This window comes from Cavia porcellus, unplaced genomic scaffold (assembly GCF_034190915.1).
Source record: "Cavia porcellus strain 051 isolate PalLab524CR breed Dunkin Hartley unplaced genomic scaffold, mCavPor4.1 scaffold_11, whole genome shotgun sequence".
In the NCBI taxonomy this organism is placed as follows: Eukaryota; Metazoa; Chordata; class Mammalia; order Rodentia; family Caviidae; genus Cavia; species Cavia porcellus.
Window position 1 is genome coordinate 57431467 of NW_026947494.1, and position 13499 is coordinate 57444965.

The window sequence follows — 13499 nt, forward strand, 5'->3', positions numbered from 1 at the left end:
CAGGAGGCAAAGACAGCATTCAAGTGTGGAATAATCCTCTTCTCTGCATCTGAAAAAAGTACTTCTATTGAAAATGTTTCCCAATCCTCATAAATTCAGCCTATGTAATCAATGGGTCTTTGATTCTGAGATGCACACAGAAAGCTATTGCAGCAACCTTTTCCTTCTCCAAAATGTGTAGATGATGCTTCTTCTGACAAATCATGAACTTGTGTGCTTTAAATGAAGAGAGTTCCTCCCGGAGGGAGAATTAATCAAGGGCAACGGCATTCTGCCTGACCTTTCTTAGCACAAAAGGGTCACATCCAATAGTGTCAACTTCAACCAAACTTCCTCAGTCTAAGAGACTTGCCCAAGAGAACCCCACATGCTCATTTCTGCAGTAACTCAGGCACCAAAGACAGCCATTGCCAAGGAGAAGAAGTGGCAGTTGTAAGCAATGTCACTTGTAGAATTGCCTGCAAAGATGCTTAGAGTTTCATTTTAGAATCCTGAAATAATGTGGAGAATTTTAAAGCTAGCAAGGGCCTTGTAAACTGCTGGCTCTATCCCCTGAGGCTAACCCTCAGCTCAGGATCCTTCCAGAGAATGAGCTCCTTTAACAGACCTGAATTTGAGGAAATTGCTTCTAGGAAATGTTCACAAAACTGGGATCTAAATGAAGCAGTACTGGAGACCCTACCATTTACAACAATTTAGAGAATATACCATTGAACCTAGCCTGCCATAGAAAGAAAAATACTGCATAATCTAATGGAAAAAATGGAAGCAAGTAAACACACACACACACACACACACACACACACACACACACAGAACCAAAGAGTAGACCAGTGATTACCAGAAGCAGGGAAAATGGGCCAATATAGAACAAAGTGTTCTAAATTCTGTTTTGTAAGATAAATAAGTCTAAAGGTCTACTATGCAACCTGAAAGCTACAGTTTTCCATATATTTTATGTGGGAAATTCACAAAACCAGTAGATTTTAGGTACTTTTACCACAACAAAGGTAATTATGGGAGATGAAGGGTATGTTTATTTGCTTGGCTACAGTAATCACTGTGCTATGTACATGTCTATCATATATTGTATACCTTACAATTATACAATTTTGAAAAATGAATAAAAATATACAATAGTACCAGTAGCAATGAAATGACTCACCTAAAAATCTCTTCAATTTCTCTAATCCACTTTCATTTATATTTGAATTTCCACATGCTGTACATTAATTGGGGTTTTTTGTTTGTTTGTTTTGTTAATTGTTAATACACACACAAGCTTGCAGCACCTGGCCTTGTGAAGGGTCCCTTCTTCCTCATCCCCAAACTCCCTCCATAGGCCATGAGCCGGTCCACACTCCAAACCCAGACACAATGGGGGCTGAAGGACAATGAGCAGAAGGTGACCTGTCCCCTCTATTTGCCAAATGAGGACAAGGGCAGGGCGGAGGTCAAAATCCAGACTGCTGACCCCCAGCATACCCTGTCCTTGTCCTCTGTCCAATCAACCAACCCACCTAGCAGCTGTGCTGCCACAGGTCATTGCAAGTCAACAACAGTTTTTATGCAAAGTGGAAGGCCAACTGGTTACTGAGAGCTGGCAGAAGAATGAGGAACCTCAGCAGGTTATAACCTGCCTGCAACAAAGCTTAAGAACCTGAAAGAGGCCACAAAATGACACAGTGGGCTTTCTGCTTTCCAAGGTGAGGTGGCATGCATGCTGCTCTGTCATAGCCAAACCCCATGAGCTGCTGGTGAAGTGGGAAGCCAGACCTAATCCATCTGATAGATGAACCAGGAAGATGTCACTCAAAACCTCCCATAGAATTGAAGATTCCCAGTCAGCACAAACTATTAAAATGAAACAAAGTCATAGCTTGCTCTTCAGTGAGCCTCGTCATTTTGTGTATTAAGATTTCCCATGATATTAGCATAAGATTTGTGTAATACTTGTTTCAAGTATTACACAAGTATCATCAGGAGTAGAGAAAGAGAAGAATCATTGGATCAACTCTATGTCTGAGCCAGAAAACAAGAGAAAGAGAAGAATCATTGGGTCAACTCTATGTCTGAGCCAGAAAGCAAGCCTCTCCTCTAAATGCCTCTGTCTTTTCCAGGACCAGAGGTTCTGTATACTGGAGACAAGGAGAGGGTCCTGGCGAGGAGGTGAATAACTCAGAGTAACAGGACACTACAGCCAAAGCCACCTGCCCTTGTTCTGACACAGAAGACAATCAGTTTTTCAGAGCACAAACTTGGAATAAACTGTATGCAACGTTTAGGCTGCAGGGAATGGAAAGTCTAGCTGGGACTCTACCAGGCCACAGGGAGTGCACCTAGCTGGACCAGCAGCTCTCTTCTGCCCTCCAGTGCCCTCAAAGTCTCCACCAAGCCCCACTTCCACTTCTCTCCTCCGAGCCAGCTGTGTCTGTGTCCTATTCGTTCTGGGAAAGACATCCTATTTTCCAGGGTAATGCCTCACTAATCTCATATAATCTAATCTGAAGAGTTAGTATTATTGGATTAATACACTGTTACTCCTAGAAAATACCATTTGCATTCTAGAGACACACAGCCTCAAACTCAAGGAATGGGAATTTCCATTACCCTGGCAGGCTAGTAAGGGAGGCCATTTTACAAGGGGTGGGAATTTGAGGACCAAATTTTAAAACAACCTCGCCTATTCCTCCAGTTGGCAAGGTTTGAAGTTTCACGCTTTTAAAAGCTACCAATCAATGCCTCAGTATGAACATCTTTCTGACGTTGTCTCCACCTCCTCAGCATTCCTGTGGACAAAGGCCTAGGACTTTCTTTTTACCTTGGGTAATAAAAATGGTTGATAAAGTCAGAGCTGTACTTAAATAGTGGGGATTTTTTAAATTTAGAGAAATACTATTACTTCTCAATTATTTAAAGTTACTATGCTTTATAGTGTTTGTTTGTTTGTTTTTACATGGGACTTGAAAGATACCTAAGAATTTTTAGAAAGAAGATATTTAGTATACACATTCTATACATCAATATCATGTACTAATTTTAATAAATCAATGAACTCATGAACTAGAAGCCACTGTTCACATTTTTCAGAAGAGAATACTGAAGTGCATTTTGTCTGCATCCAGAGCTGCCCTCTTACTCGCTACTTTCTCCTACCAGCTAAGGACAGAGCAGAGCAGGAACAGTATTACTGCTATCTTAAGCTTTTAAACTTTGTAAAACTAAGCTAGAAATTCTTCAGGCATGGTCCACCAATAATAGTATCATCATTGCACTGGAAACAAGTGAAAAATACAGGGCCTGCCCTAAACTTAAAGTCAGAAGTTCCAAGCAGGCCCAGCACTGTTTCAGCAAGCCCACTGGTGGATTCTGATCCATACTTATCTTCGAGAACCACTGAACTTAGCCATCAATGTGGAGTCACAAAGTTTTGGGAACGGGTCTGCTGTAATTCCTTCTTAACATCTATTCCTTCCGTAATTCCTTCTCAGTTAGAAACTTGTATGTTAAACAAACGGGCACATGTTTGACAAGTATGTAACACTTTGAGGGGAAATGAAGTAATCCATGACAGACAAAAAAAAAAAAAACTGAGTTTCTCAAAACTCTACTAAGTCTTAGTTTATATCCATAATTCCGGCACTCCTTTAGGCTGAGGCAAGAGGGTCACAAATTCAAGTCTAGTCGGGGAAACTTGGTAAGATTCTGCCTCAAAACAGAAAATTTAAACAAAAGGGCTGGGGATGTCTGGTAGAACACAGTCTGGGTTTTGCTATGTAGTACTCAATTCCCTGTACTACAAAATAATAAAAATAAAAAGTCTGAGTTTTAAAGCGGTGTTCAGCTATTTTTATGTCAACAAAAAAATGATCTCAGTTGGTTCTCCCATAGGGTTAGAGGTCTGAAGTTGAGGGTAAACTTCCTCCATGGGGCTGAGTCAGCACCCTCCACCTTTTTGGACCAGGGTTAAGCACTTCAGGCCCAGCAGGGAAGGAGCTGCTCTGGTGGAAGCTCCAGCTCAGGAACTTTTGAGCTCTGATGCTGTGGTTTACTCCCTGTGTGACTCCAGGCAACACAGCAAATCTTGAGCCTTGGCTTTCAGAACTGCGCTGCTTGAGAAGGGAAAGCAAGACTACCCACTAGACAAGAAGAAAGAGGCACAGGACAGAGGGACAACCATGCCAGACTATGTAGGGTGACGCTAAATTTATGTCAGCCCCTATCCTCTCTACCCCCACCCCACCCCACCACTGAGAAGTGAGAACATGATTCTCCCCTGACTGAGAACATCAGCCTCAAAGAGCAGAGGCTTGGGGTTATATAAACAAGAGTTTATAAGCAGGGTGTAAGTGCCCTGTTAACAGGTCTCACAAGCATATGCCAGGAAGTAAAGTCTAGTAAAACCTGGGAAATACACGTGGATTTCTAATCTTAAAACATGGAGCGAAGCTGTGATGCTTCATATTCTAAAGAAGGGAGTGAAACCATAATTCCCTGGGTCTGGATCAGGTCACAGCCCTTCCCCTAGGACTCCTGGGGAAATCGAAATTGTCTTCTTCCCCCTACTCCCCACACATAAATACACCCAAAATAAAATGAAAAATGTAGTCAGCTAATCCCTAAATATTCTCCAACTAGCAAGAGAATCACCATACTTGGTGCCCGAATATTAAACTGAAAACCTTTCCCAGCTCCCAGTGACGTTTGTATTTTTCCCAAAAGGAGGGAGCCCTCTACTGGTAAACTGACCCTCTGCTAGGAAAGGGCCTGACCAGACTGTCCACATTAACCAGTCATTCTGGGATGTTCTCTAGTACCAGTAGGCCATGGGAAGAACAAATGTCAGTATGAATTAATGAAGATTGATGGTATAAAACCCAATCCCCTAAGACCTCCCTACTGGCTACACTTAGTATCACAAACAAAAGGCGTAAAGAAAGGACATAAGAACTCTCTCTACCTTTTCTCCATCATACACAGGTCATCTTCAAAAAAAGAACCAGGCAAGAGCTTTAGGATACAGGATTTTTTTTTTTTTTTGTATCAGGGATTGAACTCACGACCTCGCACCTGCCATGCAGGCACTTATACCACTGCACTAAATCCCCAGCAAGGATTCAGGAATTTAAAACATCACATGAGACAGTTTCAAAGAGATTTCAAACAACCTAAATGTCCAGTATGAGACAATGAGAAGATAAGTCATGGTACATCCAAATGATGGACCACTATGCAGCTTTGAAACCCAAGAGTAAGAAAGTTCATTTTGTAGTGATGTGGAAGATCTCCCTGTCTCTAAGTTTAAAAGGAAAAGTACAGAAACTACACATTATATAAGTATGCTATCATTTTGTGTAAAAAGGAGATACATTTGCATTTACTTCTACATGCACAATATAAAATATTTCTAAAAGTTTGCCCAAAGAATTAATGAAATTAGTTCCATGTTTATGGGAATGTAAGGCTTTTTGGTGAACAGAGTGAGAAGAAACTTGACTTTGTCACATATTTTGATGTTTGATTGTAATGTTTTAACTTGTCAAAATATCAAGAAGATAGTTTTTTGAAATGACAGCCAGAATGTACATGAAGTTTGTTTTTACTTGATATTATTTGTTTTTACTTGATATTTTAATAAGGTGCACTTGCATTTAACATTCTCATGTGTCAGGTATGTGTTAAATGCCTACCTCATATTAAATATGTGTTTGAGTTCTACCTCTCATTTCCTTAACCTCCAAACCACCCTGAAAGGTCAGCACTATTCTTGCCATCTCTGTTCTAGAGCCAGGGAACTAAGGGAACCAGAGGTTAAGTTACTTTTCCAGATTCACATAGGGAAGGTCTATGACAAGCCAATTCTAGAATTCCACACCACTGCACCACAGCACACTTGTCTAACACAATAAATTAATATCAGCAAACGTTCTAAGTTAAAAATCCAGGAGTCCCAGTTAAAAGTCTGGAGAAGTCCTACACCAGTGTCTCAAACATACAGTTTCCTCTGACTTGACAAACACTATCACACACACACATAGACACTCGTGTACTCCCACATATACACATACTCTCACACACACTCACATGTTCTCTCACATACGCTCATGCCACACACACACACACACACACACACACACACACACGCTGTCTTACACACACACACAATGGCCCTCCGAGCTCCAGCTGCAGAATCCTGATCTTGGAACACACTTGGCATATACTCCAGCCTCCCTGAAGCCCATCCTCAGGATTTCTCCTCCACATAGGACACTTTCTCTACTAAAACATGGGCCCGTGGCTCCATCCCACCCCAGCCACTCATCCCTCCTAGCATACTTCATGCTATTCAATCCTTCCTTTCTGTCCCCCGAAAAAAGACATTCTCTTTCATAGCACCTGAAGAAGGAAAAAAGGGTTTTCCATTCTACTGATGCTTCCAGTTTCTCTGTTTCCACAGTGAGTAAACAATTTCATGCAATTCGATTTTTGACAAAAAAGAAATACACCATCATATATCTCGGGCAATACTCATCCTCTTAGGACATATCCTGAAGCGCACATCCTCACCAGCCCTGGAGGACACAGAACCACTGAGAGACCAACACTGTATTCTGCTAGCAATCCGTTCAGTGTCCCCTAGGGCACAGACCTGCAAATATTCTTGATGCAGAACCATTTTCAAGAGAGCAAGACACAGCATCGGACATGTGCTCTTTTCATTACCTTTGGGGCTGGGGATTTAGCTCAGCGGCATAAGCGCTTGCCTTGCAAGCATGGTCATGAGTTCGATCCCCAATACCAATAAAAAAAAAAGAAATTAATTTCCTTTGGGTCCCCTCCCACTTTAGAATATGTGCAATTCTTGCACATTTCACTACTGCTCCAAAACTCTCTGCTGCTCTAAAGTTCCAAATACTGGAGTGCAAACATACTTTCTGTCTGTGTGGTACACTGTTTTACTAAATAGTGACTGTAAAAGGATATCAAAATGCAGGTGCCCTTCTGGAATTAATCCATTAGCAATAATTAATTAACATTAGAAAATCCTTTTCATTCTTCATCCTTTTTAACTCTCTGTGACAATGATATTTTCATTATTCCTATTTTACAGATAAGGAAAGTGAGAATCACAAGGAAAATGACTGGTCCAACTTCCTACTGCTAGTGATAAGGATAGGAGCTGAAGCCTGATCTCTTTTATTAGAAATTCACACCACACTTAACTGTCCTACCTTTTCCATAGGTCAAATTCTCAGCTCTTGAAAAGCAAAAAAAAAGCCAATTAACAGTTTTTGTATCAACTCTGTACTGATATTCAAGCGGTTGAGGTTTATTCTCAGCCTGTGGTATTATCTTTCCTGTACAGTTTGCCTACCTAAGTAGTAATCAGACTGTTGGATCCATATTGTCTGAGGTAATGTCTTTTCCACCTTTGTGCCCCTTATTGAAGGTCTTTGGCATACTTAGGTGACTTCTAGATTATCTTGTTCATCATAGTGACCTCTGCCTCTCTGGGCTTCCCAAGCAGTCCCCATATAAGCCAGGCTTCTCTGTCTACAAAGACATGGCACAAACATGTGTCTCATAGGACTTTTTGACATCAAGCAGAAAGCAGCCGGACTATCTCACAAGAGAAAGTGGTTAAGTGAACTATGAGCTATCTGCATGAAGGCCTATTACATAACTATTAAAAGTCATGTTTTCAGAAACTACCAAATAACACAGGAAAATGTTCATCAAACATTATACTATGCTATATGTTTACAGCAAAGAAAAAAGCTTACATAAAACACACCAAATGTCTATTTTTGCTCCCTCTGGCAGTGAAACTACTTATTCTTTCTTCTCTTTCAGAACATTAACTCTGTTTTTTGTAATCTTTGGAAACACTCATTTCAATCCTGTGAGCTTCATTTCACTTCATGTATAGCAATAGAAACAATACTGGCTTCTTCACAAGGCTCTTCTAAAGACTCTATTCTAGTAAGAAGTGTCTTGTAGGGAGGCTAAGGCAGGAAGATCACTTCAACCCAGGAGGCTAGACCAGCATGTAGAACTGAGCAAAACTTCATCTCAAGAAAACAAAAAAGAAGGAGAAGAAGGAAGAGGAGGAAAAGGAGAAGGGAAAAGAGAAGTAGAAGGAGAAAGAGAAGAAAAAAGAGGAAAAAGGGGGTGAATGAAAAAACAATAGTATTAAACTATCTAATAAAATGATTGTGTAGCCTTTGTACAGTTTTCATAACCAAAAACTGTAGAGGGAATGATACTCTGAATTTCATTGGAATTTAACTGAACCTATGTCTATCTTTTACATGCAGTGAATTACTAGGAAATTATTCTTAGTGAATAATTCAAGCAATACAGAAATCTATAACATCAATAACCTAAATAACTCAGCTTTTTGTTTCTGTTTTGCCTTTTTTAGGAGGTATACAAGATGAGGACTACATTTAGCATAACTCATGGTCCCTCTTGCTTTGCCAGTCACACAGCTGCTGTAATCCCAAAGGGCTCAGCAGGCAAGGATCTTCTCACTCCCTGCTGAGGTCCTGCTGCAGCCCCTAACTGGCACAGCTACAGTTAAGTGTCTCAGCTGGGGAGTCCCTTGGTAACCTAAATGCTACACAAAACAGCCATTATCCAGGCAGCAAGAGCCACCAGCAGCAAACCACGCTCCAGCAGCCCTTAATTTGGAGCCTCATCCTACCCAGGGTCCAGGCAGAATCTTCCTTCCTTCAAGCATCTTCCATGGCACTCTGCTTTAGGTGCTATGGCCAGAACACTGGGTGTGACAGTCCTCAAAGCAGCTCCCTTCTAATCTATACACGTGCATAGGCACCAGCCCTCTGTATTTCCTTTATGCTTCCACCATTTTTACAACTGCTTTCCCTATCTTTCATTTCACCCACTTTCCAAACAACTCAGTTGTGTACATGGCTTCATTGATAAGTGACTAGTGTTCCAGGCCCCCAAAAAGGGATTGTCCTGCAGTTCTTTTAGGGCTCATCTTGTTGTTGGGTCTGCAGTTGGCCTCTGGTGGAACAGGCCTGATCTTCAGTCGAGGGACTTGTCGCGTCAACCTCTCTGGGACCCACAGTGGTTCTCGTCCTGGTTCCTGCGGAAAAACACAAACCACGCCTCGGTTCCAGCTAACCACCGGATCCGGGCCCATCCATTGTCATGCCATAGATAACCGCGCCTTTGGAGGCAGGCCTTGGCTTACTCCCTCTTTTTGTTTTTTATTTTTTATTTTTTTTATTTTTGGTCTTTTTCGTTTTTTTTTTTTTTTTTTTTTTTTTTTTTATCGGTACCAGGGATCGAACTCGCGATTGCCTGCTTACAAGGCAGGCGCTTATGCCGCTGAGCTAAATCCCCAGCCCCCGTTTCCTCAACCGGCGTTTTTCTTAGCCTGCTCGGCAGAGTAGCCGCCCATGAAAATACCGTCCGCCCCGCGGCGCAACGTCATAGGACGGCGGTCGCGACAGAGTGGAACGGGGCGTCACTTCCTGTGCCGGCTGAGAGAAGGGAGGGTTCCCTGTAGCGGCCTCTCGGTGGGGAGCCGCTTCTGGAGAAGAGCTCCACGGCGGAGCGGATGGCTCTCTATCTCCTCCCCGCCAGAGGGCTCTCGGGGGTCCTTTTTCCTCTCTCTGCTTTTTTCGAGCGGCGCACGCACACAATTCGCGGCGCAACTCGGCATAGGAGTCAAGGCACGCATGTATCATTTCCCACAGGGGGCGAATAGCCGGCGAAATATCGCCTCCCAATTCCACCGAGGCGAGGTCCCCGCCTAACTTCTCCCATGACGGCAGGTTTAAATGCCCTGTGGGTAAAAACCAGGGAGCCACCCTATCTACCTCTGCTATGAATAGTTCCAGTGTTTTTTGACCTACCCTGAGGTCTCTAGCTTTTAAAAGCTTCCTAAGGGCCTTTACCAAGGGCCGCGCCTCCGCGCTCGGTAAATTACCCATCCTCAACCTCTAAGGGCTGTAACTCACCGCGTGTGACTTAAAGAACCCGTCACCTACACGTGAGCCTGAGGGGAGTCTAAAAGCCCTGTAGGTGCGCGCCACCCAGAGCCCAGGCTTATCCCCAACTCACCTGTCCGGCAGCACCACGCTGGAGCGTTGCACACCACCGCCGTGTCTCGGGGTTGATCAGTCCCCGTACGGGCCACCAAATGTCGGGGTCGCTCCCGGCCGGCAGGAAAGACACACGACAAAGTCTGGCGGTGTGCAACCTTGTCTTTATTTGTCTCCGCGTGGGCCCCGCGAGGCCTCCTCTCTGCCACCAGTCCTTTCTCGCCGGTGGACTTTCTCTATCTCTCTCGTGCTTCTTCTCGTGGCGGAAGAGGCACTCACTTTTATAGGGTAACAGTGGCCAATCAGTTCAAAGCGCGCAATGCGGGCTGATTGGCTAACATCAGTTGTTGCTAGGCAGACTATCTTACAGAGCGGGTTGTTTAAGTCGCCAGGGCAATCAAGGGGCAGGAAGCAGGCGCCAACTTGGCTCACTCGATGGGAGGGGTAACTTAGCTCAGGCTTTGCTCTTTTCTACAGGCCTCACGTCCGCCAAGTAAGGCGACCGGTGTCGGCTGCGGCTCCCAACAACTAGGATCCCCAAATCTCACCAGATGGTTTCAGCTCTAACAATCAGAATGAAAAATCCAACCTCCATCACCTCATAATAGTCTAGCCACCTAGAATGCTTTGGGGAAAAAATCCAGCTTTCTAGATAGTCATAAATTATATTCTTGTAAGCACCAAATTTTTCATGACAGTCACAGTTTTGAACAGAAATATTTCTCCACTAGAGCTCTCCACTGGAGCTGTGTGCTCTGCTTTCTTAAACAGATACACTGAATTTCACATCTTGATGATTCATCCTTGGGAAAGCTTTCATATTTTACTTTCTTCCCTAGCTGACTGGTTGCTCCAATTTTCAAATATTAATCCCTCATTTGAATCCTGTTCTACAACCTGAATCCGAAGATAAGGAAGACCACCAGAGTACATGATGCAAAGCTGAAAAAGTTAACTTGGAGCTAATGCAATAAAGAGAAAAAAAGTAAATTCCAGACATAAGAGTGGCCATAATATATTATGAAGTCCTCCAATCACTTTGACCTTATAACATTTTTCTTTTTATTTATTTCAATGGCTGGTGTCAATAAAAATATAGCTATATACTTCCAGATTTTCATAATTTCACAAAATCTTTCCTTAGGAACTGAAAATTGTACTTCCAAGTTGTTTCCTTAGAGTTTTCACAGCTATTTCATTCATCTACCCTGCCAAATCCTTAGCGCTGTCTTTGACTCCTTGTTCCCTTGATAACACTCACTCAAGTCCTGGTATTTCCCAGGGCATGGTCAAAAAGGCTCGTCTCTTTCCTAGTTAGAGACAATCAAAGCACCTCTGAAACTCCAGAAATCTTCCTAACAAATGAATGCACCAATATAGACAAAAGTGTTCACAAAAATGTCATTTATAATAACAAAACATTTTTTATAATAGTAGAAGATTTGAAAGAATCTAAACATGAAAATAACTGATGATTCAGTGGACTAAGATATAGAACAATAGATACTAACCCAATAATACAAATATATTTTGAACCAAAATAAGATACACCAAACTTGGCAACAAAGTTATGAATGGTTTTTCTTGCATTTTTGCTTGTATTTTCTATTGTGTTTTGTAAATCGTTATATGGATAATATGCAAAATCAACAAAAAATTTTGCAAAATAATTTTCTCTGATCAAAAGAAATAATTCTACTTTGTAGCCTGCAAACTTTACTGAAGTTTGAAAGACTCTCTTCTTTAAATCAAGTTCATTAAGTCTAAGAGACAAAGGGGTCTATAAACTGCATCAGGAAAATCCTGAAATATATGGGAGTGCAGCAAGAACACAGGCAGAGACAAAGCTAACAGAGACAATTTATCACCAAAAAACCACAGACACTCAAGTTCATCGGTGGGCAGAAATGAGGCAGGAAGTAAAAAGAGCAACAAGGGGGCTATAGCTTGTGTCTAGATGTCCTGCTAAAGCCACATGTGGTCATGGGTGGGACTTTTTTAGAGGTGTCTGGGTCTACACTATGTAATTGATTCATGGTTCAATTCTAGGATTAAGGGTACTAAGATTAAGGGTAGATAATTACTAAATCAGCCCACTGATTGGTTTGGCACTGTTCTAATCCCAGTAGCCTGGATACAATGTAAGGGACAGAAAAAGGCGTATCTTCTCCCTTGCTGCTTTGCTACCTTCAGCCCACTATGAACTGTTTCTCCTCTGCAAAGCTACCCTGCCTTGGAATCAGCCAATTACAGACTGAAACCTCTACAGACGGTGAGCTAAATAAACATTTCCTCCTTTAATTCTGGATGTCAGGTATTTTGTCTCAGCAATGGGAGTAACTAAGAAAAGGGTGAGTTTACATGACCATTGCTGATCTGCCTCTTCCCTTCCCACATTCAGAGCTCGATTAGCCTCAAGAATCTCTCTTAAGTGAAATTAAAAGGAGATACTAGGAATCTGATAATAGAAGACTCTATCTAGTACAGATCAAGGCTGAGGGCTGAACCCACAGAAATTAAAAGTACATGTAGAACATAGTTCAACTCCAAATCTTTTATATTCAACACCTTAGAACACCATCAAACCAGTCAGAAGATCAGAAAACTTTTCTCAAGTACGATTAAAAAGACTCTTGGCAACATAAGGGAGTCTTCCATCAAACAGATCTCTTGCAGTGGTCAAGAGAAGCCCAGCATTCAGCAAGCTTTACCCAAGTACTCGTAAGTTCCTCATTCATAATATGAATGGGCAACCTAGGACTTCAGAGAAAGCATATAACATGAGAAGAAAACAACCCAGATGAAAATGAAATGATTTTGAAGATAACAATGGTAGTCATTGTTGATTTCCAATTATCTTGCTTTGAAGTCCTATATGATTTTCATTGTTTAGTTTTGATCGATTTTATTCTTTTCTGTTTTGTTTGATATGTCTTATGGCATGGGCAGCTATTTTGGAGATAACATGAGGCATTATGGTAGCCATTGTTGATTTTCTATTATCTTGTTTGAAGTCCTGTGTTGCTCTTATTGTTTTGTTTTTATGGGATTTATTCTGCCTCATTTTGTTTGGTTTAATTCTCTTTTTTTTTTCAGACTTGTTGATGCATTTTATTGTGAGATGGGGGAGTCTGGTAAAAATGGTTTTATTCTCTTTAAAATAAAATTAAAAATAAAATGAGATGATGTGCTGGGGAGAGAGCTTTTTTAAACAACTTTTAATATGCTCCAGGAGACCTCATAAAAACACTAGATTTTAAAGTAAGACTAGAGACCAAGGGATATATCTCAGCAGCACAGTGACTTCCTGACAAGTACAAAGTCCGTAGTTCAATTCCCAGTACCAAAAAACTAAAGTAAGACTAGAAAACTACAAAAAAAGAATAAGTGAACAATTAAGAAAAAAAACCCTGGAAATCA